This window comes from Pithys albifrons, chromosome 8 (assembly GCF_047495875.1).
Source record: "Pithys albifrons albifrons isolate INPA30051 chromosome 8, PitAlb_v1, whole genome shotgun sequence".
Taxonomy (NCBI): domain Eukaryota; kingdom Metazoa; phylum Chordata; class Aves; order Passeriformes; family Thamnophilidae; genus Pithys; species Pithys albifrons.
The window spans coordinates 3,513,507-3,536,828 of NC_092465.1; the positions used below are offsets into that span (position 1 = coordinate 3,513,507).

Below are 23,322 nucleotides of genomic sequence, written 5' to 3' on the forward strand. Positions count from 1 at the left end.
ATTTTTTTAATTCCAAAGAGGAGGAGGAGAAACTGGTAATGGGACCTCTATAAGAATATGAAAAAAACAATAAATATTCCTACAGATAGTGCATGTGCTACTCAATTAGTAATCATGCTTTATAAGAGGTAAAGTACCTTAAGAAAATGTAAAGAAATTCAGTAGGAAAGATTTATTTTATTGTAAAGAAATTCAGTAAAAAAAATTCAGTAAGAGAAATTCATGCAGCTCTAAGTCATCCAGGAAAAAAGCAGAGTGAATAACAAAACTTTGTTATTTCTCAAGAAAAATGAAAGAATATCAATAATAACTCTGCAGCAATTATGAAAGTGCTTCGTAGTGTAACTCTGATACAGCCCAAGTTACCAATGCTGACAAAGAAAGTTCTCATTTGGTGACATAAACATAATTGTTATAAAGAAGAAATGTAAAGGTACAAATGCTGGCTGCTGTGGACAAGACAGTCATGGGAGATTCTGCTTTGTTATTTTTCACAGGGTAACCCTGAGCTGCTGAACTCCTTTTACAGATGCCATCACCACATTCCCTGATTTTCCTATCGGCAGGTGCATCCCTTAAACCGCAACAGATAATGCTGCAGAATAAGGTTGTCATTCCTCCTCAGATGCCCTAATTTGAATAAACATGATGAATGAATATACTGCATTTCTCAGAACAAACAAACTGCAAGCTCCATCTTAAGCACGGAAGCCACCGTGTGACTGATTAAGTATGTGTGCTGCTTGCCAAATCTGCACAGATCAACACAGGAATTAAATCTCACTTTCACTTTTAGACTTATAATTATTCTCAGAATGAAGTTTCCATAATGAACAGTTAAAACCATTTATCTCAAATATTGATTTACAACTGGAGGCCTTACATTAATACGTGTCTTAGCCACTTTGGGCCTTTACCACTAATCAAGGTCTGTGCAGGCAGAGGAGAATAACTCCATGAGGATTCCCTTCACTGGAATGTGATCCACAGACTGCACTATGAAGTCTAGAGTCATTCACCCAAAATCCAGCAGGAAAACTATGCAGCCACATTCTAGCAGCTCCTTAAGTCCTCTCCTCTCACTTCATGTTAAACTCTTTAGTCCACCCTTGCACAACTTTAAGAAACAGGTTTTAGTCTCTCCACTCGTGTCTTTTCCACTTTTCTACTCCAGGCAGCTCCCACTGTTTCTGAGTTTGAGCTCTTCTCAGCATCGGATCTCCTCCATGAATTTCCTTTTCCTCCCCAGATCTCTGGCATCCTTTCAGTCTTCTTTTAAGGAATTCTAGAAAGACAATTTTTAATGGAAAATTAAATCTTCTAAGAACACAACCAAACATTACAGGTTTTCTTTTTCTTTTTTCCTCTTCCAGAAACTCACTGAACTGACACCAGACTTCACAGTTCGGTCGACCCCTATATATATATACACTATTTCCCTTCCTAAATATAACTGTTCTCTTTACAGACTCCATTTCTTCCAGCAGGCAGCTTTAAAGTACTTTTAAGCAACTTGCAGCACAGGCAGCTGCTGAGATGCTCCAGAGGTTCTAGACCATCTATGTGTGATGGTGCACAGATGGACTCTGTTCACACACTTTCCTTGATGAAATCCTCTAAAGGGGTCAGAAATAAGGAGACATGAGGCTGTCACAGGTCTTATAAATTCCTTACTGATGGAAATATATTCAAAAAGAGCACTGATTCCAGTATTTCAGTTGTTTCCATAGATGCACAGGAACTTTATGGAGAACATCAGCAATACATACTGCATTCAATCCTTGTGGACATTGGAACAGCCTGGCTGGGCAGTGGTGGAGTCCCCATTCCTGGAGGGATTTAAAAACTGTGTGGATGTGGCACTTGGGGACATGGGTTAGTGGTGACCTTGACTGTGCTGAGGGAACTTTTGGACTTGATGGTCTTAGGGGATTTTTCCAACCTTTATGATCTGCAAAAACATTTTTGGAAGAACCTGACTTCCCATCTGCTCAGGAGATAAATCACACCAAGGTCCCTCCAGTAACGTGCTACATCATCAACCTAAATAAGCAGCAATACGAAAACCTCCCTTTTCATCCCTTCATCCACAGCAGAATTGAGGGGATCCTACTCCCCCTCAAGGAGTCCCTGTGGTTCAAACAAGCACAGGCACAATGACAAAAAGCACATGTTGCTACCTCACATACATTATTTGATACCATTTTAGCACCCAGCTACCCAGCATCCCACAGTTTTCCCTCCTCCCAGGATGTCACAGAGTTATTGACAGTGACAGAACCAGGTTAACAGAGACTAAAGGAACACTACAAATTCCTGCCCCTAGCACGAGGGATTGGATAATTGCTTTTTCCCTTTTTTTTTCTTTTAATGTAAAAGTTCTTAAGCTCTGAACAACAGGTTGCAATACAGGTTATTGCAAACCATGTGGAAAATGTGCTTTGCATTTTGCACCCTGACCAGGTTGCCTGGACCCCTCTCAAAATGACTCAGTGAAGAGGTAAATTCTGAGGTATTATTTTCTTCAGCCATATAATACCAAGCAATTTTAGAAAAATTATCTGAGATCACATAACATACCCACATGATAAGAAAAAAATAAAAAAAATAATGCAAATTTTGGAAAAAAAAGAATTTTCTCAATTTATGCCAGAACTAGCGAAAGCAACCCTTATCACAATATTAGTCACACACATCCTTAAAAAAAAAAAAAAAAGACTGTAATAATTTTTAGTATGACATTTTTAGTATTTTTTAAAGTATTCAAATAAGTTTCACTGGTTTGTGGTCACTTTTGTAGAAAAAAATAAACATAAAAAAGAAAGGAAAAGAGAAAAATCCAAACATTTTCAGCTGCTACTATAGGAGAGACAAAATTCCCGTGACTTAGAGAACCTGTCACAAGTTGTAAGCATAAATACCACAATTTTATATCTTCAGGAATAACTTCAAATACGCAGAACAACCCCCTGGTTTTAATCTTATTTTTTCCCTTAATAATTGACCTACATAAGCAACCAAATCCTTGGTACATTTTAGTGGCATAATTTAAATTTCTCTTACGTGTATTGTAGAGCTGTCACTGAAGTCCCCAACCAATCATTATAGAAGACTGAGGACTGGAGTGATGCTTTAGTTGCTGCAGTATTGAGGGGGGGGTGGGGGGGGAAAGGAAGGAGCAAATAAACCCTCTAGAAATGAACAACCTGGTGGAGGTTTCAATCCATTAGCAGCATTGAGCTTGCCAGTTCTTTACTGCAGCATTTGACAAGGCTCTGAGCCAGAGATTAAGGCACGTCTCCTGAGGAAGGAAAAGAACAGGAGCTTCCACACTTCATTAAGGATATGTTTTATTTGCAAACTGCCAACCCACAGAGTGGCACTGACTTTTGGGTCATGGAAAAGGTTGTAGTTGTGCACTTGAACCGTGCCAAGCTGAGTTGGATAATACCCTTAAAAAAGCAAATCAAAGAAAAACAATAAGAAAAATAGGGAAATCCATGATTGCAAACCACCTAAAATAGGACTTGAAATGTAACTTGTGCTCCAGTCAGGATTTTCCTCCTCAAAATTTGTACTAAAGCAGGACAAGTGCCCAAAACAATAGGGAGCAGTTAACTACAAAATGCATATTCATGTTGCACTTTTTTTATAATTTAAACATACATTCTCTCATTTATTTTGCATTGATTGCTTTAAAAAATGTTAATATCCCTACAGAGTTGAGCCTTATCACTATTTGATCCTTTGCCAAAGACTGTACTGGCATTCCAGGACTGTATACATTTTTGGGGGGTTTTTTTGGTTTTTTGTTTGTTTTTTTTTTTTTTTTTGCTAAGCTATTGTTGCCTTTTCCTGGCTTGTTTTTCAAAACCCAAATAGAAATACACAGCTTATATAGTTTAAAGCATAAATCATAAATCACTCATCGTAAAGGGCCAATTCTTGGAGTGTTTAGTTGTTATTTGTACTGGCAATTTCCCAATCAATTTCACATGGAGAAACATTGGAATAAAGACATGGATGCCAGTAAAGGTAAATATTTTCTATTCCAGGAAAAAGAGATTTAACAACAATATTCTCTCTTAGGTTCCAGGTTCTCTTTACACTGACATCAATAGGACAGTTTACACTGAAAGGTGTTCAGTGGTTAAAGGTAAGAAAAAAACAGTGCCCATGGGACCATTACTGGGAAACTTGCCTAAGAATAAGCAAATTGTACTGGTGGAACAGACACGACCTATTTTCTTGGATTTGAATATTGCCAACAGGGATCATCAATGAAGCTTTGAGTTGCTCGGTCAGTGCAACCATCACTACAACCATTGCAAAGCTGGCAGAGGTGAAGGTGCAGCTTCACCAAGCTCTATATGGCTCTATATCATCTCCAATACCTAAAGAAAACTGAAGTATTTACTTTTATTTCAATCTGTAGCTGAAAGAAGACCATTTATGGACTGAAAACACTTCTGCTGTGTGTCCTTTTCTTCAATACCTATGAAAACACAAACCTAAAAACCTAATGCTGCACAAAACAGCAAGAACTTTCAAAGTTCTGCAAGCTCAATCACCACAGTAAATTCTTCTTTTTTCTTTCTTTCTTTTTTTTTTTTTTTTTAAGTCACACAAATCTCATGGTATTCAGTTTTATTTCACATGTCCACACATGGCTGAGTGGTAGTTCTCCCTTGATGAACTTCCTGATCTTCCTCATTTCACCACCTCTAATGAGAATTTCAGCTACGATTGGTACTTTCTATATAAGCCAAAATGACAAGATGTCATGGGAACCATAACTGGCAGCAAAAGTAGCCCCCTGGCTCTGAATGGGCAATGGCTTTGGGAAGCATCCTTAATGAGCTCAGTGGAAGATTTGCCTTTGCCTCTCTTCTCTGTAAGAGTCATGCAGAGAAAGGGAAGTCAACAGCTGTAAAGATATTGGCCTTTTTTCTTCCCCATTCAGGATAATCAAATTTCTGACCTTTGATGGAACAGTAAACTATTTGTAAAGTTGAGATGAAGGATTCATGAATAAAATCATCAGCCAAACTAGAGTGTTCATCCAGAGGAGAAGCATGGCATCTCCTCTTAGTTTTAGGTGCTGAGAGAGAACCAGTGATTGGCAAAAGTATCAAAAGCTTACAAGAGAGAACTTTTGAACTGTTGGCCAACTCTGCTTTGCTCCTATAAATTTCCTTCACTTGCCATGTTCCTTTTGCAAGAAAAAAAGAACAACTAACAATAAAAAACCCCAAACCTATAAACATTAGTTAGCTTTGTGGTGAGGTGTTTGTCTGCCAACCTGAGGTTAGAAGCAGAGCTGGGATCCCAGGAGCAAGGCTTTGTATTATAGTATTGTATTTTTGATGCGGTAGTTGAGAGTCAATTACTGTTTCCATTATAAACCCTGTTTTCCAAGGGTTTATACCTCAACCATTTTCATTTCCATCATGCTGAACTTGCCATACAAGCATTATGGGTACACAATTTTTAAATAGAATAAATGAGGTTGTCCCATTTTTAGATACAGAGAACTCAGAAACTGTTTGTCAGTTGGTTTTGATTTTTATTCTTCGAATTTCACAAACTAAACTATAGTTTTACTTTTAAAACTAGATTGCTTCACTTCAGAGAATTAGTCCCTGTGGTTGGGTCTGATATCTTTCAGAACTTCTAAGGAAAACTTAATTGCATTTTTTTTTAATACAAAAACCTGTTGACAAAATTGTCCCCTTCAAGAGCTGACATTCTTTGTGTAATTTCAGCTGCTCTGGCTCCCAAGCCATATGTCCCAACTGAGATTGGTGTATATTGAGTCACTTACAGCTCAAAGGTGCATTTTATCTGAATAACTTACCTCACTTTGGAAAACTGGGGGCAGTGCATCAATTCAGAGCTCAACATCTCCAGTCATGATCTTTCCAGTAACTTCAGAAACCTTTGGACCTGAGAGACCTGGAGAAATTGTCTCACTGTTTTCCCCACCAATGACTCAAGGTTGACTGTGCAATGTGGGGCAGGGGAAGGCTGTTTCATGGGCCAGGTGAACTCCAGAACTGAGTGTACCCTTGATAAAGACCGAAATCCAGATGGCCACTGGCTGCTGGAACCTCCATCTGGGGCTGCGTGTCACTCCCTAATTGCACACAGCAGATGCTAATGGCTTAAAAGCTACTTCAGCTTAGAAAACTCACTTTGCCAAGGCCACAATGAATATTTTTCTTTGACTTCAATTTCCATGCATTCCTTCCACCTGAATTTCCTGCATTTTTTTCTATTAATTAAAGATAGCTGGAATCACAGGGCAATGACACAAAAGTTGCACAATTTGGCTTTACCACTGTTACACTGACTCACATTCAGTTCATCCCTGAAAACGTCTGTTTCTGGAGAAAATGTTTTTCTCCTCTGAAGTAAAAAGTACTCAAAGTTAATTTTTACTAGAAAGGTTTCTGGTATTTTTCCCCAACAGAACTAGCCCATATTCTAAAAGCAAAACAGAATCTGCTCCCTATGAACCAGCTCCCTACTTTTTTAAGGTGACCAGTAACACCCTTAGGTTCTCAAACACAATTCCACTGGCATCATTTTTTTTTTTTTTACAAATCATTCTTAGAGTACATCAGTAAGATATGCAAGTCGGATTGTACTAATTCTCTTCTTTGGGAAAATGAATCACAGCAAGACTGTGACTCACCCAGAATCTCACAGAGGATGAGGGTCAGAGAGAGGAGGAGAACAAACATCCCAATTCCCACTGTCATGGGTTGCTTTCCAAATACAGAAACTGAGCAGAAAGCTCTTAGGTTCTAACCCAAACCTGAGATGGTTGATTTCAACAAGCTTTAGGACAAAGCCTATTTATTCTGGAAGAAGAGATACATGAATACAACTTAATATGTGCAATATCACCCAATTTTGCCACCTCTCCTCACAGCCCTCCTTGCAGCAGGGGGAAGTACCAAACCAATAGACACAACACCAATCTTCATCACTGCCTCAGTTTGCATCATGTTGTCATGTCAATGCAATTTTTCTCACATGTAGTATATAGGCCCTATTTCAGAATTAAAATGCAGAGTTTTGGATTGCCATCTTCCCTTTCACCATCTATCTACGATCACCACAGGCTGTATGTGCTGAGACTGCACGCTCAGATCATGTTTTTGCGAACACTGAGAAGAACAACTTTCTTGAAAGCTATCAAAGGCGTCCTCATTATCCTTTATGGGCTGTGTAGAAAATGTCTCCACTATTAGACATTTAACTGGAGTGCAGCAGAATGGTTTTGCTGGCCCCCTCCAGTTCTACGGGTAAAAGTTCTGTTCATAATCAGTTTCTGCTTTTTTTAATGACCCTCAAGAGGTCCCTTCTGGTACACTTCAGTTCCCTTTCTAGTGTCCCATTGATTTTACAGACTTTAGGAACTTGCTCTTAACCTTCTGCTTTTCCCCTGGATCACTGCTGAAAGATTAGGCACTACACAGCCTTTTGTTACCCACTACACTGAGAGTGATATCTGGAGAATTAAAACACCAATTACAATAACATTTACTGGGGAAAGAGACTGCTCTTCTCTCAGGGCTATTGACCCTATTTATGTGCATGATTTTCTAAGAGGACAAGAATGACTTCAGACTTGTTGGAAAAAAATACAGGACAGTCTGAGATTGAAATCCATTCTAGTCTGTGCTTGTACAGTGAATTTAGTAGCAGAAGTGAAAGCATTTATTGTTGGGAAGGATAGGCCAGAGCCTGGAATATGGTGGGCAGTGTCTAAGAATAAAAAGTAGAGATTAAAGAAAAGGATTTTAAAGGATTTTCCAACTAAAGTGTTTCCAGTTATCTGATTTGATTCACATGGAGCCACAGCAGTGCCAAAAATGCTCGTTGGGGTTTTTTTTGAAGTCAGAGAAGTTTGAGAATTACTTCTTAAGACATGCCAGGTAAATTCAAAGAGAGGGATACTTGGTGCAAGGACATCCTCCTAACCACAGAATAGCAGTGCCACAGGCTGTGATTAAATGTGCTGTTCCTCCCAGGAACTCTGATCCTTCTCAGATGCTCTCATTCCACCAAAATCCTGCTGCAAGAATCATAGAATCACAGAATGGGTTGGGTTGGAAGGGATTTAAAAATCATCTAGTTCCAATCCCACCACTACAGGCAGGGACTTTCCTATGCAATTTTAGGGCTTTTTCCTCTGCTATGTCTTCCCCAAGTATCACATCAAACTTTTTACAGGTAGATTAGTTCCTTGCAAAAGATGAAGGAGAGAGCTCTGATATCATCCTGCAAAGCACCCCCCCCCCTTCACCCCCCCCCACATTTTCCCAGGAGGGTGAAGTTCAGGAAACATTTGCATCAACAGGTTTGAACCAGCATGTGGAGATGGTTGCAGCCCAATTACCGCCCGCCCTCGGCTCCCGCTGCCTCTCTGAAAGATGCTGGGAGGGGGGGAAAAAAACCCCAAGCTTAAAACCAGAAAAAGAAATCGCATCGTTGTTGTGGTTGTTGAGATGCCAGCTGAAAAGGAATCATTATAGAGAGGTTGATACTTTCAGGGGGAGACAGAGGACTCACCCGAATGATCCCAGTTAAGGGCCTTAACAGAGAGGCAGCTTAACAGCTCTTTGGAACTGGTGGGTCTCCCTGCTTGGCTGAGTTTGAATTGTGTTACTGCAGTAACATTTCACAAATAGGGATACCCTTCCTTTTAAAAAACTCTTTGCTCCCAAAATAGCAGCACAATTTAGCGATATTCTGTATCAAGACAATTACATTGTAGTATTATTGTAGTCTTAGTACCTCATTAAAACAAAAAAATGTTAAATCCTTGTTTTGTTGAACACAAGAGATGAATAGTAAATATTGATTTAGAATGAATGCAAACATTTCCCTAGGAGTGGATAATTACAGCCTTTCTATGCAAAACACTTATATTTGAAGAAGCACTTCACTTACTTTGCCATGTGGTATACATTCTTTAGTACATTTTAAATTATACGTTGTCCTGGACAGTGTCTGCTCTATAATTTCTTGTGTCTCTACACCAGAGTCAGTATGTAATTTTAAACTGCAAACTTTCTGCCAACGAGAAGGGGAGAACAAGCTTAACTCTTTCCCTTAGCTGGGCTCAGAAATCAATTCAGACTGCACACAGAGACCGAGGGCCTGAGAGCGCAGTGCTCGAGCAGCAAGGAATGAGTTCAGTGTGGCTGGAATTTAACAAAGATGCTGCTCCCAGCACTCCTCATTTTCACATGGCATTTTCTGATTACGTCTGAGGCTCAATGTGCTCTCGCTTCTGCCAGATCACAAGGAGCCTAAAAGTTTGAACAAAAAACTTGACTTCCAGAGAATTCACAAATGAACTGAATGTGTGAAAAAGAACATTGAGATTGAGAGCACTAGAGTGCATATCTGAAGCAAATAATTTATTCTACTTATTTTGGCATTCAGATGGGCAGTTCAGTTGCAGAATGACATGGGGCACTTGGCTCTTTCCAAGGAGGGTCAGGCATCCATGTGAAGCTTCATGAAAGGAGGAGACTGAATTTATACTGTATACCCTGTAGCCCTTGTCAGCCATTTTAAAAGTGTGTAGGTTTACTGGGTTGTGAAACTGGGATATAAATTCATACACAGCCTAATCAGGCGTCATGAATGTGAAGACAGTATGCCCCTGTAGAAACTCGAGAGATTAATCTAAATTATTTGTGAGTTTTGTTATCTTATATAACCACAAGCACTCTGACTACATATATTTTATGGCCAAGTTTTCCAAACCTAGGACCTTGCACCTAAAGGACTTTATTTCCATAAATATTCACATCCTCATCTTCTCATCCCCAAAAGAGAGGGAAGCCTAAATGGATGTTTAAACTCATCCTAGTTGAAGCAGCATTTGAGGATGCACTTACAGCCCCTTGACACATCATGCAAGGAGTGGCTCATGTGTTGCTGGATACAGAAACTTTGGGCCCCACAGAGGATTAGTGACTGTGGTTAATTCGTTGCAGTAATGAGCAGTGCAATGGTACTCAAAGGAAGAGCATACAGGAGCTGAATGTGATTCCAAACATTGACCACAAATTGCATTGACTAACCCAGCACACAGAATAAAAGTGCTGGCAGGAGGCTGTTGCATGTGCCATATACTCTGAATATCTTCAACTTGTTTTGTAAAACATCCCAAACAGTCTGTAGCTACAGGACAAGAGAAAATGGCCTCAAGATGGGCCAGAGAGGTTCAGGTTGGACACTGGAAGAATTTCTTCACTGAAAGGGTGTCAAGAGCTGGAGTGACCATTCCTGGACATGTTCAAGGAATGACTGGGGATGGCATTTAGTGCTATGTCCTAGTTGACAAGGTGGGCATTAGTCACAGGGTGGACTCAATGTCTTGGAGGTCCTTTCCAACCTAAATGATTCATATTCTCTGATTCTGTAAGTCGTACATACACACACACACACACTCACAAAGCAGATGTTTGCTCACAAAGCAGATTCCAGTGTTACTCCTGCTGGATATTTAGCCTGGCAATCCATTAAATATCTACTACTTTACATTAGAGTTTAAGCATATGTTTAAGGAAAAGTTGTTGTATTAGGGGAGAAGTGAAGGGTAGGGAAAGGAACTAAAATTTAAAACAAAATAGATTTTGCTATTTCAAATAATTTCCTCAACAGAGGAAAAGGGAGAATGAAAAAAAAAAACCAAAAAAGAAGAAAAAAAGGTGTATCAAAATACAACAAGTTCTCTCCAAAACAGGAAAAGATTGCTGCAAGAAGCAATGAAATGTTGATGACCCTTATTTTCTCTAAGATCTTTCTCATGAGCCCCACACTTCACCCACCACCAAATCCTTTCCACGCAGAGGTTTTATCCAGTGGCAGATCATATGTAGATACATTTCCCTAATGTGTGCTTCCTAAGACACAGCTTTGTACTTCCAGAGAAGCTTAGCAGAGCATTAAGGCAAAAGACTTCAATCCTGTGGGCAAAGTTATGTGTCTACAAGGAAAATATTCAACCTCCCTACTTGGCACCTCCCCCTGTGCTATTTGGAGGTGGCCACATCTCTATAACAGCACCCAGGACAGTCCTGCTAAGAGCAACTTAACAAACCTTCCTCTGGAATTTACTTGCTTTAAAATTAGCTCTTCCCCTTGCCCCCTATTCCGAGGATTTGCATAACCATAGGGGGAAAAAACGACATGAGTTAAAAATAAATGCGGCCGCTGTGGATCCAAAATCAAGGGGAAAGTGTCAGGACAGTGTTTTGCTTTGGGTTTTAGTGGAGACAAAATAACTGAAACTACTAGGAAAGATAACGTATGAGTAAGAAAATTCCCTGAGCAATCAGAGGATGTGTTTTCAGCTTTTTTACATTCTAGTTTTATTTTCTCACAGCAATGAAATAGGATGAGATTGGAGTCCCATGACCAAGCTGGCACAATCCACGCGCCCTACCTGGATAATCATGGACTGTAAATCATCATTTTATAAGAATTTAACTTTTCCACTTCCAACATAATCAAACGTAGTGGTGAGGGGGCCACTAATCATGACAAAAAATATACTTCAGCTTCTTTCTTGAAGTGCCAACTCCAATAAGTTCTCCGAGTGAAATTAAATGCGTGCTTTTATTCCAAACCACAGTTTTCCCCTGGGATGGCCTGATCTCAAGTGGGGGCTGAAAGGCCAGTTGTACCACAGCCCAGGGTTACACCCATTTTTGCAGTTTTTTTAACTACTGCATGTAGTATAAATTGTATTCCAGCCCACTCAGTGACTGTGCTTTCCAGCATCGGTAATAAAAAAAGATGTCTTCATAGTTTCCACATTCCAGCACTAACGAGTGGGCCAGTCCATATCTTCCCTCGGTTTCTCACAGTTTTGTGTTTGTTTGCTTTAAAGGCTTCTCTGCAAAGTTAAGGGCAGAAAAGAAAGAAAGATCTGGTGTGTGGCGTGACAGTTGGCGTCGAGTCTGAGAACAGTAACAAAGACTCATTTTAGACTAGAAATTAAAGTGGAAAAGACCTATTAGTCCATGTGCTCCACCTCCCTGCCAATGTGAGGTTGCTCCACTGAGTGATGCTTTTTCGCAGGCTCAGCACTGAGCTCCCTGTTTGGGCCACCAGACCTGAAATTGCAACATTTGAGTGCAAAACGCAGCCCTTGATACCCTAAAAGTGCAAATCCTCGAGGAGGGCATTTCATTTCCTGAAGCCTCCCAGACACCCAGCATCTCCTCTTCACATGCCAGGAGGTGCCAGGAGGACCCTGCTCAGACCAGTCCCCCTGCAAAAGAGTCAGCTGCCAGCCCCTGCCCTGCCACCGCACTGGCCAAAGCAAACATCACACCATGCAAATTTATAACAAAAAGTGGAGCAGAGGCCAAACACAATGCCCTCCTGGTGGGAGGAAGTGTGGAGACAAGACATTTTCCTTTTTTTTTTTTTTCACCCCTTTCTTCTTGGAAAAGAGGAGAAATGTTTCTTGGCTCCTCACTGAAATGCAGCACTGGCAAGGGAGAGGGAGCAAATCCAGGCACTGGCTACAGAAGATATTGATCTCTGTGCACAGTGGATTGTAACCTTTGGCAACCTCTCCCCCAGCCAGAGAGTGGGATCAGAGTAGACTGTCTGCTATGGAAAGAGCCATTTTAGTTACTTTTTAACCTTGCAGTCCCTCACAGGGTATGCAATCCTGGGGAACATGCATGTTCTGCAACATAAGGCAAGTGCTATAATAGAGTGGGCAAATTGGAAGGAAAGGGTGGAGCGAGGTCAAAATTTTTCATCCCACCTCTCACATCATCTCCAGAAAGCTGATGGCATGGCATAGAAGGGAGTTAGAAAGGATGAAGTCCTTTGCCTGTGGCCTAAGTCAAATGTAGAGGCAGAAAAAAAACAGTGGAAGCACAAATGGGCTCACACTACTTAAAGAAAAAGAAAAAAACCCATAATTTTATGCTTTAACAATACTGGCACTCAGGAAAGATGCAGATCTTGAAAGCTCCCATGTGTTTAGGACTCCAGTATTCCCCTCCAGACATATCCATCCTCCATTCACAGGAATGATGGCCAACGCATTCAGGGCTAACTCGGCGCATTCCTGATTCCTGGGACCCGCTCTGCGTGTGCAGAAGAGCTTCTCACAATTCAGGCAGTTGATCTGCACACACTGCAGGCTTTGTCCGGGACTTCTCTATGTCAGGCATCCAAACTGGAGCTGCTGAAGTCCGGAAACAGCCCAGACAAATAGCCAAAACACTATTTCTCTGTACACAGAATATTTCTAAGAAGAATGAAGGCACTTGGATTATCCTGGCTGTGTAGGGGAACAATCATTAAAAGTCCACGATGGAACTGTAAGCACTCAGCAGGCAGGCCAGACAGGGAACGAGACTCTGTATCAACTGATAATTATGGGTAGGAGAACCAAATCAGAATTTTGTAGTGCAGAGAAGGCTTACAGGGCTGGTGGAGACCGTATTTACCATAGGAAAGTGTTAACAAGCAGTGAAAGAACTGAAGCGCATCTAATTAAAAATGCATACCAAGGCATAAAGACAGAGTATAAGAGTAAACAAATGGCAGAGACCAGATTTGTTTGCAATAAATGAAGAGGAAAACACCACACAATGCAAACTCATCCAGCACGGAGGATACACAGGGAGGCGAGAAGGGAAAGACACTGCTCCACAAAAAACTCCCAGAGCAAAGCACAAGGCAAGGGAAAAGCACATGGCATGCCTGAGCATGGATGAGCAGGACAAAGGAGGAGGACTGGTACTGAGACACATTCCTTGATATGAACATTTGCCATTTCAAAACAGGTATCCCATGGCAATCTGGTTAGACCAAAAGACACTGCAAAGCACAGCTCCAGCTCAGCATATGAATAGGCCGTGATGGGACACAAAATAAGACCAAGCATTCTGAAAAAAGTACCTTTTAATCTTTCTTCTGTAAAATATCTAGAGATAGGCAGAAAGATACTGAGTTGGGCCAGGAGCTTGGTGTCCTGAAACAGCCACCTCTGTTTTACAGGTTGGATGCATGAGGCTATTAATGTGAGTGGCACTGCCTGATCTGCGTTGAGTTTTCAGAAATAAAAAGATCATTGATTCCTAGAATGTTTTGAGTTGGAAGGGACCTTAAAGCTCATCTGTTCTAATCCCCTGCCTTGGACAAGGACACCTTCCACTAGACCAGGTTGCTCTAAGCCTCTTCCCACAAGGCCTTGAACAATTCCAGGGATGGGGCAGCCAAAGCTTCTCTGGGCAACCTGTGCCAGGGCCTCCGCACTCTCACAGGGAAGAGCTCTTACATCCAGGAAATACTGACACTCTCCACTGCTGGCATGTTCATCATTCCTGACTCTGAACAATGCTGGAAAATAAAGTCCAGCTGCTCTGCCAAGACTTGCGTATGTCACACCTTAACCACAAGAAAACCATGGGCTCTCCAGAGCCGGCAGGAACTCAGGGCCACTGGCAGCAGCTTGTCCTGTCTTCCCTCACCCCAGTCACGAGGCCACCTTCCTTTCTTCAATAATTATCTTTTTTTTCAGGTCCTGCAGCACTGAACAATGGTGATCACACTATTTCCCAGAAGCAGCGTTTGCTCGATTACTGCAGAGCACTGTCATATGTTTGTTTTTTCAACACATGATAGGCCACTGCCTTCGTCCCCTTGGGATTCCCAGCCAAGCGCAGTTCCCATCCAAATGGGGATAAAAGTTCAATTTTATTTCACGGTTTCGTCTTCCTTACAACAAATCTTTTCTGACAGTGTTTTCTGACTGCTAAACTGTTCCGTTTTGAGCGATTGATCTAAAACATCTGTCTTTGAGATTAAAAGCAATGTCGAAGGGATACTGCGACGTTACCCTGAAGGTGTGGAAGGTTTTGAACACCAAACCAGCGAGCAACAGGAGGAAACTTTTAGGCAAACATGTGCCCTGCGCCGCATGGATTTTGTGGAGTGCATCTTTCCCCAGAAAGTTTTGCCAACTGCCACATAATAGAGGAAGTCGTGCTTCAAAATATTTAAGGTTGCATTTCTCACCATTTCCTTCTTATCTTTCATAAGACTCACATTTTGAAATGTCAACTTACATATGGGAATATTTAATCTCAAGGATGCTGTTCCATCGGGAAACTTTTTTAATGTTCTACAAAAGTTGGGGGTTTTGCTTGGTTTTGTTTTTTCTTTTCCCCTCTGCTTCTTTCCTCTTTAATGGTTTGCTTTTGTTTAGGTTATACCTGCTTATTCAACTGTTATGACCCCCCAGCCCAAGTCCCCCAAAATATTCTCCCCTTAAAGCAGAGGCAACTTGTATAAACCTTTTTTAATACAGTTGAAGGGGGAGAAGATTCCGTTCCTTTAGTTTCCCAAGAAATACAATAAAAAGATGAGCAAACAAATTTCACTCCGAACAGATTTAAACTGGGAAAGTTTGTGTGCAATGGATGCACAGTTAGTTCCACAATGGGTCTGAATACCAATCCCAATGTTTGGCATTACATTTTTGTTTAAATTCCATTACTTCCACTTTACTATGTTACTGTATTTATTTTTAGTGTATGTGTTCCTTGCTGCCAATTTAAATTCATTTAATGTTAAGCACACACCAGTTTTTCAATACCTTTCTGTAATTTGGCTGTATAATTAGCTTTCCAAAATATGATTTATTTTAGTTGAGTTAAGTTTTGGCAGGGAAACAGGGGGCATAGGGGGTTCTTCAGTGTAAGCACAAATTTACTACTGGCAACACTGCTATGAATGGCATGGAGAGCAGCATCAGAAATCTATCTTATTCACAGAAAGGCCAAATCAACTGAGGATTAAGTGCAGCCCTTTGCCACCCTCCCCTTCTCCGTCTGCATTGGCTACCCTCCAACATTTACCAGCTCAGGGATGGAACTGGAACCTAGAAAAGAGCTATTAGAAGGCAACACCAGTTCTGAGTGTGCTGGACTGTGTCCAGGCAAAATTTGTTCATTTCTTAATAACCACATTGCATCCTTCTAGGTCATTAATAAATAAGGAGTTTGGAGGGGCGATAAAAGGATTTTTCTTTTTCCTTTACTAAATGAAACTATTACTATAAAGGCCCTACATAATTCGCAGTAACCTGTGGTATCATAATAAACTGTATTCTTTGGCCCCCAGCTTATACAGTGCTTAAGAATATGTTTAACTGTGAGACTGAATGTGGCTCCCATTTAAAGAAATAAAGAGATATTTCACTGCCTTTCAGGAAGAACATATATGCCAATATTTAGATATTTCCACCTGTGCACCTTAACTTCTGGAAATAATGACAGTGAGGTCAGTGGCAACCAAATGCATCTGATTCTACATAGTGTAGAAGATATTTTATGCAAAGCTAATTTTATCTCTTCAGAAAGTTCCTAACCACATCAGGAATAGACTCTGTACATTTTCCCCCACAAGACCAATGGACCAAAAAGCAGAGGACAGAGCAACGATCTGTAACAAGTGTTTTAGACTTTCTGCTTCAGGCTGAAGGACCTGTCTGTGTGGGTGTGAGCAGTCCTGGACACCAAACAAAAAAGTCAGCATCACACAAAAACCCCACGAGCAATTCCAAAAGTTATAATGAAAAAATTGCTATTTACTATAATGAAATTAAAAGATTGTATAATTTGGGGGTGGTGGGGTGTAGATATATATACAGCCATATAGGGTAGGCATCAACAGATACCCAAAGAGTAATGCTGTGTAAAGGCTTGTCTCTAGAACAGATCCTTTTGGAGTAGATTGTTTCTGGGAATATTTTTCTCTTTCTTCTGTCTCTTTGAGACAACGAAGAACATGTATTTAACCCCACTGCCACCCCTTTTCTACTCTGTTCCCTAGTCATAGAATCCTAGAGTGGCTTGGGTTGGAAGGGATCTTTAAAGGCCATCTAGTCAGACTCTCTCCTATGAGCAAGGATATCTTCCACTAGACCAGGTTTCTCAAAGCCCCACCCAACCAGGCACAGGGCAGCCACCACTTCTCAGGACAATCTTCTTCAATGTTTTACCACTCTCATTACAAAACTTCTTCCTTATTTCTAATCTAAATCAACCCTCTTTCAGTTTATTCCTTGTCTTATCACAACAGGTCCTCCTAAAAAGTTTGCTCCCATTTTTCCTATAAGGAAAGTATTCACAGCCTTGAAATTGTGGTGCCTGGGCAGCCTGAGGTTGTGGTGGACATCATGTAGATCTCAGGGTGCATGATTTTCCCTCTGTTTCTTCCTTTGATGGAACACTAATGAATGCAATCCCATATCTTTTGGATCTACATGCAAGAATGCAGGCCTGATCCTTTTAGAAGAAAAGCCACCATATTCATAGTTTTAAGAAACAATATAATCATGAATCCTGCCCTGCATCCAGCTCTTCAGAAAGAGGTGAGGTTTAATAGTGCCAATGTGGCTCAGGAATGGGATCAGCTGCAGCCTCTCCCAGTCTCACCTTTCCTCTTTGATAAGCAGGATGTCACTCAGTGATGCCTCATGCCTTTCCTCCAGTCAGACTGAGAAATGGGGACACTGCACATCCTCTTACACCACTCAGCTACGAAACTGGTGTGGGGCTTTGAATAATTAACAGGAACGACCAGCCTCGGCTGCTTACAGGAGTCATCAAGAGAGATTAGCTGGAAGCAAGTACTGATGCTCTTAAACTTCTTATGTCTACAGCTGGCCTTGTTTTTTTCCCGTTTCATTTAGCACCAAATCCTCCAGGTGCTTATGGGACAGAGCTGGCACGAGCTGTAATGGGGGCTCGTCCCTCTGCCACCACAGAACCCAGTCCCACTCAGGAGCTGCCCCACTGCAGGTCTGCTCCCCACGTTGGCATAAATCCCCAACCTCGATGGAATCAAGCTCAAATTCCCTCAGTTTAGCTCATTGTGCTATAAAAAAGGCATGTGAGCTGCAGTCCATCATGTTAAATCATTTTAGCACCTCCTTTAACCTACATGGACTTACAGTGCTGAGAGTACATTTGTATTTTTCTCCTGCTACTTTGGACTTATAGAAAAAATGCCCCAATTTCCATTTATTTGTGACAGAATGTTGCCTGTCTTCTTGTTTTATCTTTTCAGCTTAAGAAAAATAACATAGGACATGATCACCACTAACAAGACATTCTATATAACTTTTCCTGCTGTGTTGTTTTATTTACCAGCTTTCAAATCCCTAACCTTCGTCTCTCCAACTTCCTTTTAAGTGAAAAGGATCCTCTTGTCTCTGTGAAGTTCCCATCATCTACACTGGTTTGCATGTTAAAGTTTCAGCATCCATTTAGTCAGTGATGGTTATTCTGCTTAATGACTCCTATACCCCTGTTAATACTCTTTTATCTGGCTCTAATATTTTAAGATCTTGTCTAATATTAATGCTAAATGCTAATATTAAAGATTTGCTGCTAATATTTTAAGCTCTAGCTGGTAGTGTCCTAATGTTTGGGGAGGTGCTTCATTGTATTGCAAGGACGGCTGGGTAAATTTTAAAGTGCTTTATGACTATTGCATAGAAATCTAGGCAAAATAGGGACAGATTTTAGCAATTTATTTATGGACTATCCTGCCAGCAATGAGCTCAGAATCAGGTTGAAAATGTATATGTGTGTGGGCATGTGAGTGTGTGTCTCTCTGCATCTCTCCAACAAATCAGAGATAAAAAGAGCCCCAGTGTGAGGCAGAGGTGGGGGACATGTGCAGCCTCTCCTCCATCAGGTTAGAGCCAGTGCTGCCACTCCAGGTGATGCTACAGGGCTGCAGGTGGCTGTTGTCCCACAGGAATCCCAGCCCTGATTACAATTTCACCAGTATTTTTCACCAATTTTTGCTGTATACCTACAAACTGCCATATTTATCTCAATGGCAATAGAACACCCTAAAGATTTACAGGGGACTAGGGGAAAAAACTCAAAAACTCCTCCTATTTTGATATCAGTTTATTAAAATGAACCTCTGCTACGTGCAAAGGGAGAGCAGAATCCAATCCTCCACTGAAGAACAACCTTCTCCACTAAAAATAAAATAGAGTGGAGCATTTATTTCACCATGGTTTAAGAGTTAATGAAAGATTTGCACCTGTACAGCTGTTGCAGACTGAAACTAGCTGGTGGAGCGAATGTGTTTTCTGGTTGAGACAGTTGTAAATGCCTTGAGTAAAAACACTGAGGACTGCTAATGGATAGGTTTATTTTAAAGCATGCCATCTGCTATCAATCATAGAGAAGTATAGGAAGCAAGTTTGGCTGTGCTCCCTCCTTGTGAGCCTGATAAAGATAGGGCTGTGGTACTCTGGAACATTTAGTACTCAAGAGAATAAAACATCAAACCTACTCAGCAGCTCCACTAACAATAATAAAAATGCCTCTGCCTAAAGGTGACATTCTGAATTTACGATTATTTGTGTCTATAAAGTGTATTCTTTGGCTCCTGACTCATTCTGACTGTCTCACTACAAGAACAATACATTAAGCCTGCCTGAAGTAAATGGAAATCCTATCCTTTTATTAAACCAGCAGTCAGTACCTGAGATGTTCTAATGCCCTGTAGGACCCAAAGAAGGTTTTCTACTCTGACTGCTAATTCTTTTGGTAGGATTAAAGTCAACTGCAGAGAAAATGCTTATTTAGAGCACTCACAACTAAGCCCTTCTCTAGGTAAATGTTGTTTTAAAAGAAGAATAAAAAGAAAACCCAAGGCAGACTCTGAATATGCAAATGATCATCAAGCAAAAGCTACAGAAACTGCAATTCACCCTAATAGCTCATATTTTATGCTACTTAGCATTTGAGACAGGAAAATCTTATTTTGTAAGAGCCTGCCCAGGAAAACCATACACAACATTCCCAAAAGGTGTGTGCCAACCTTCCTTCCTAGCAGTCAACTCCACATCTGCTGAGATTCTCCACAAGTGAATCCAAGGATTTTTTTTTTCCTTGCACTGGATTTTCCTCAGAAAAAGGCAGCTGGAAGATGAAGAGCTACTTCCCCAAGATACACAAGCATTTGGTTGACTACAGAGGTATGAATTGTTCCCCTGGCTAACACCACAGCCCTCTTTTCTCCTTTGCCCTCTGGTACCTCACTGATCAGGGGCTCTGTAGCCTGCTTGCTTAAAAAATAATTAAAGAAATAACTTCCTGGCATATTCACCAGCTATAACAAACATTTATCAATGAAACACACTAGATCTGATAACATTAGCCTCCTACCTGCAGCTTAACAAAATTCTCTTGCAAGCCTGTTGCTGATGGAAAGCATTGCTGTGGAAGTTTGGGGAAAACCCACCTGGTGATCAAGCTCATGAGCCTAATTAAAGTCAATAGAGAAATTAAACGTGGGCAAAATTAGGATGATGGCATGGAAAGAAAAAATTTTAAAAGAAAGTGAGCACTAGGAATAGAAGGAAGATAAAATGCACTGGGAAAAGTGAGTTTTCCTTTGAAGTCTGTTCTGGAAAATGATAATGATTTCTTTTAATGGTCCCCACACCCTGAATTATTTGAGCCATAAGTCCAAGCAGAAAAGCAGAAAGCAGAGAATTAGGCTTAGCAAGTTCATCGTATTAAATCAAGGCTGGTTTGGTGTAATGTTCACCACTGTGGTCTTCAGGAGCTTCACTGTCTCTAAAGTCTGTGGTCAAATGACCACTGATTCCAAAGCATAACTTTAATCCCCTTATCTAAGGAGCAAAAGAACTGAGCAATAAGTTTCTAGGTAAGGATCAAAACTAGTGGGTAGTTGAAAGGAGTAAGATGAAAGATAATTTAAAAAAAAAATAAATAGGGGACTATGGAGACAGAGGGAAACCACAAGGATAGAGAGGGTTGTTCTAAGGGGAGATGAATCAGCTCTTAGCAGGTTGGGAGAAGTCTGCATGGTCACTCAGCTGCAGAAACAGAAATACTGGAAGCAATGCAAGTATATAGGAAAGCATAGTTCAAGTAACAGGAAAAAAATGGAAAACAGGCAGTTATCAAGACTTCCATGCTCAGGAACACCTGGGAAATAACTCCCTAGAAGTATTTCCAAATAACTGCCTTTCAAGAGCAACACTCCAGCTCATAAGGAAAGAAACATCAATGAGCCTCTCTCATTACTGAGCTCTGTACCAACACCAGTCACTCAGATTCTTCAAGAAGAAGTACAGTAAGTCATGTAAGGGCACAACATAACACCGAGGTGGCAGACCACTCAAGACCATTACAACCTCCAGCAAAAAGAGTTCAGCAAAACTCCAGTTATCAGCCAATGATAATTGCATTGAATCTTTCACAAAGAGTTATCTGTTTGTCAAAAAATGTTTTTGTCAGCATGTTATTTGAAGTCTGGGGTGAGGGTTTTGGGTAGCCAGAAGGAAGAGAGAGAAATCAGTCCAGACTCACCCACAGCCTGATGGTTACACGTCCAGGGATGCTTGAAGGTCCAGGTTCAAATCCCAACTCTGAAGACATTCCCAACACTGCAGACAGCCTCCATCAAGAAAGATGTGTTCCACAGCCCTTCTCCACAACATAATGTAGGAAAAAAAATCCCGAGGTTTTCTCTTCTCTTTCCTAATTGAAACAAATTTAAAGGCTTGAAAATTTTTCATGGCATGGACTTCTTGTTCATAGCCAGCCCTAAACCACTACACTGCCCAGAGGTTCAAAGGCACACTGCTCCTACCAGAGCTCATATTGTGAACTCTCCATCTTCTGCACAAACTTAACAGGCTCATTTTAGACTCATACAGAACATTTTCATATGAAAGCTTTCAAGCTTGGAGCAGCTTGCTCACCAGAGTTCAAGTCCCTGGCACACAGTTCATTGCAGCTCTAATGAAAAAGCACAATGATTGGGCCTGTGTTGCTAAGATTAGACATTAGTGGCCATATCAAGAAGAGAAATACCTGCAGATTAGCACAGCAATTTGCTGCTCTAAATCTGAACCTTCTAATCTCTCCTTTTTTTTTTTAAAGTAAGTAGCAGCCCATGAATATGGGAACAGAATTAAAACTGCATTTCCTAAGTGATTTCTAAAATACTCCAGCATGTGTTTTAGAAAACTGACAAGTCATTAAAATATAGTTAATAAACATTATTCAGAACTCGTTGCTTTAGATTAGCACTGCTTTAAAATCACAGATATTCACTGGTTCAGTCAGTGCACTGCTGCAGGAAGAACTCTGGTTGATGTTCATGCCCTATATGGTGGACAGCTCAGAATTTATCCCATTTTTGCATTTTCTAACCAAAAAAATATTTCAGAAATACTTGCAAAAGCCTTTGAAACTTGGCATCTTGGTGAGTCAGGGCACACACAGAGATTACCTTGCAGGAGAATATGGGAGAAGGGAAAGTTGCACCACTGGGTAACTGAGAAGCATCTCCTCCCATATGGGGCAAAAACCAGACACAGCACAGACTGGAGAAATGACACTCGAGTTCAGATGTTTTGAACATGAATTACACTTTGATTGGGTCTCAATATGCTCTCAGTAGCAAAGGAACTGGATCCAGCTGATTGGCCAGTTTTGCCTAGTGCTTTCCTCCATGTACCTCCTGATGCTCCCTGTCAAAGGCATCCTAAGTTAATATAGGAGTTTGAATATATTAACTTTCCCAGTTGAATGAACTGTATTCTTCAGAAAACAGTGAGAGTGAAAACCAGGGACTGCAGTGCTTGGCTCTAGGACATTATGAATGGAGGTAACACCATGTTTAGTGATCGATTCCAAAGAACCTGAAATCATGAGGCATTTTTGATCAAACCAAGGCAAGAATGGCATGATTCTCACTGATGACAACTTTTTAACATTCATTGTATGACTGTCAAGAAATTTTCCCTTTTAGAAGTTCTGCCCAGAGCCAACTGGAGCTGACTGCTTTTCCTAAACATATTTCATGCAACTACGATCAGCTCAGATACTGTGGGGGGAAGGAAACTCAAGCAAAGCTCCCAAGTGAATGATTGCTGATGACCTGCAGCCATCAGAGGAGCCTGTCCTCCCTTCTGCAGAGGATGGCAAGCTGGTTTTGGTGCTGTTTGCTGACATTTTGAAGTTGGGGAAGGATTTGGTGAGGGTATGGGTGTTTTGAGAAGGGGCTGATAAGACTCTCTATTATATCCTTCACTCTGTTTTATGTTTTCTATCCAAGTACATACACTGCAGTTCAAACTATGACAGGAGAGGCTGAAGCTGAGAAAGACAACATATATTAAAAATGGGAACATTACCTTTCATAGTTGACTTAGTAATGTAGCTAAAAAAATAATCATGGCCTGAT

The 23,322-nt window shown here is 40.8% G+C and overlaps 1 long non-coding RNA gene across 1 annotated transcript in view; it reads right to left on the reverse strand.

The window, feature by feature from the left end:
* Positions 1-243: 243 nt before the first annotated feature.
* LOC139675121 (uncharacterized) overlaps positions 244-23,322 on the reverse strand; it is a 34,983-nt gene continuing 11,904 nt past the window's right edge. Inside the window, exons 5-6 of the long non-coding RNA XR_011698435.1 lie at positions 21,438-21,608; positions 244-1,285 (exon numbers count right to left, since the gene is read on the reverse strand). This is a non-coding gene — a long non-coding RNA (uncharacterized lncRNA). The remainder of the gene's footprint in view (positions 1,286-21,437; positions 21,609-23,322) is intronic.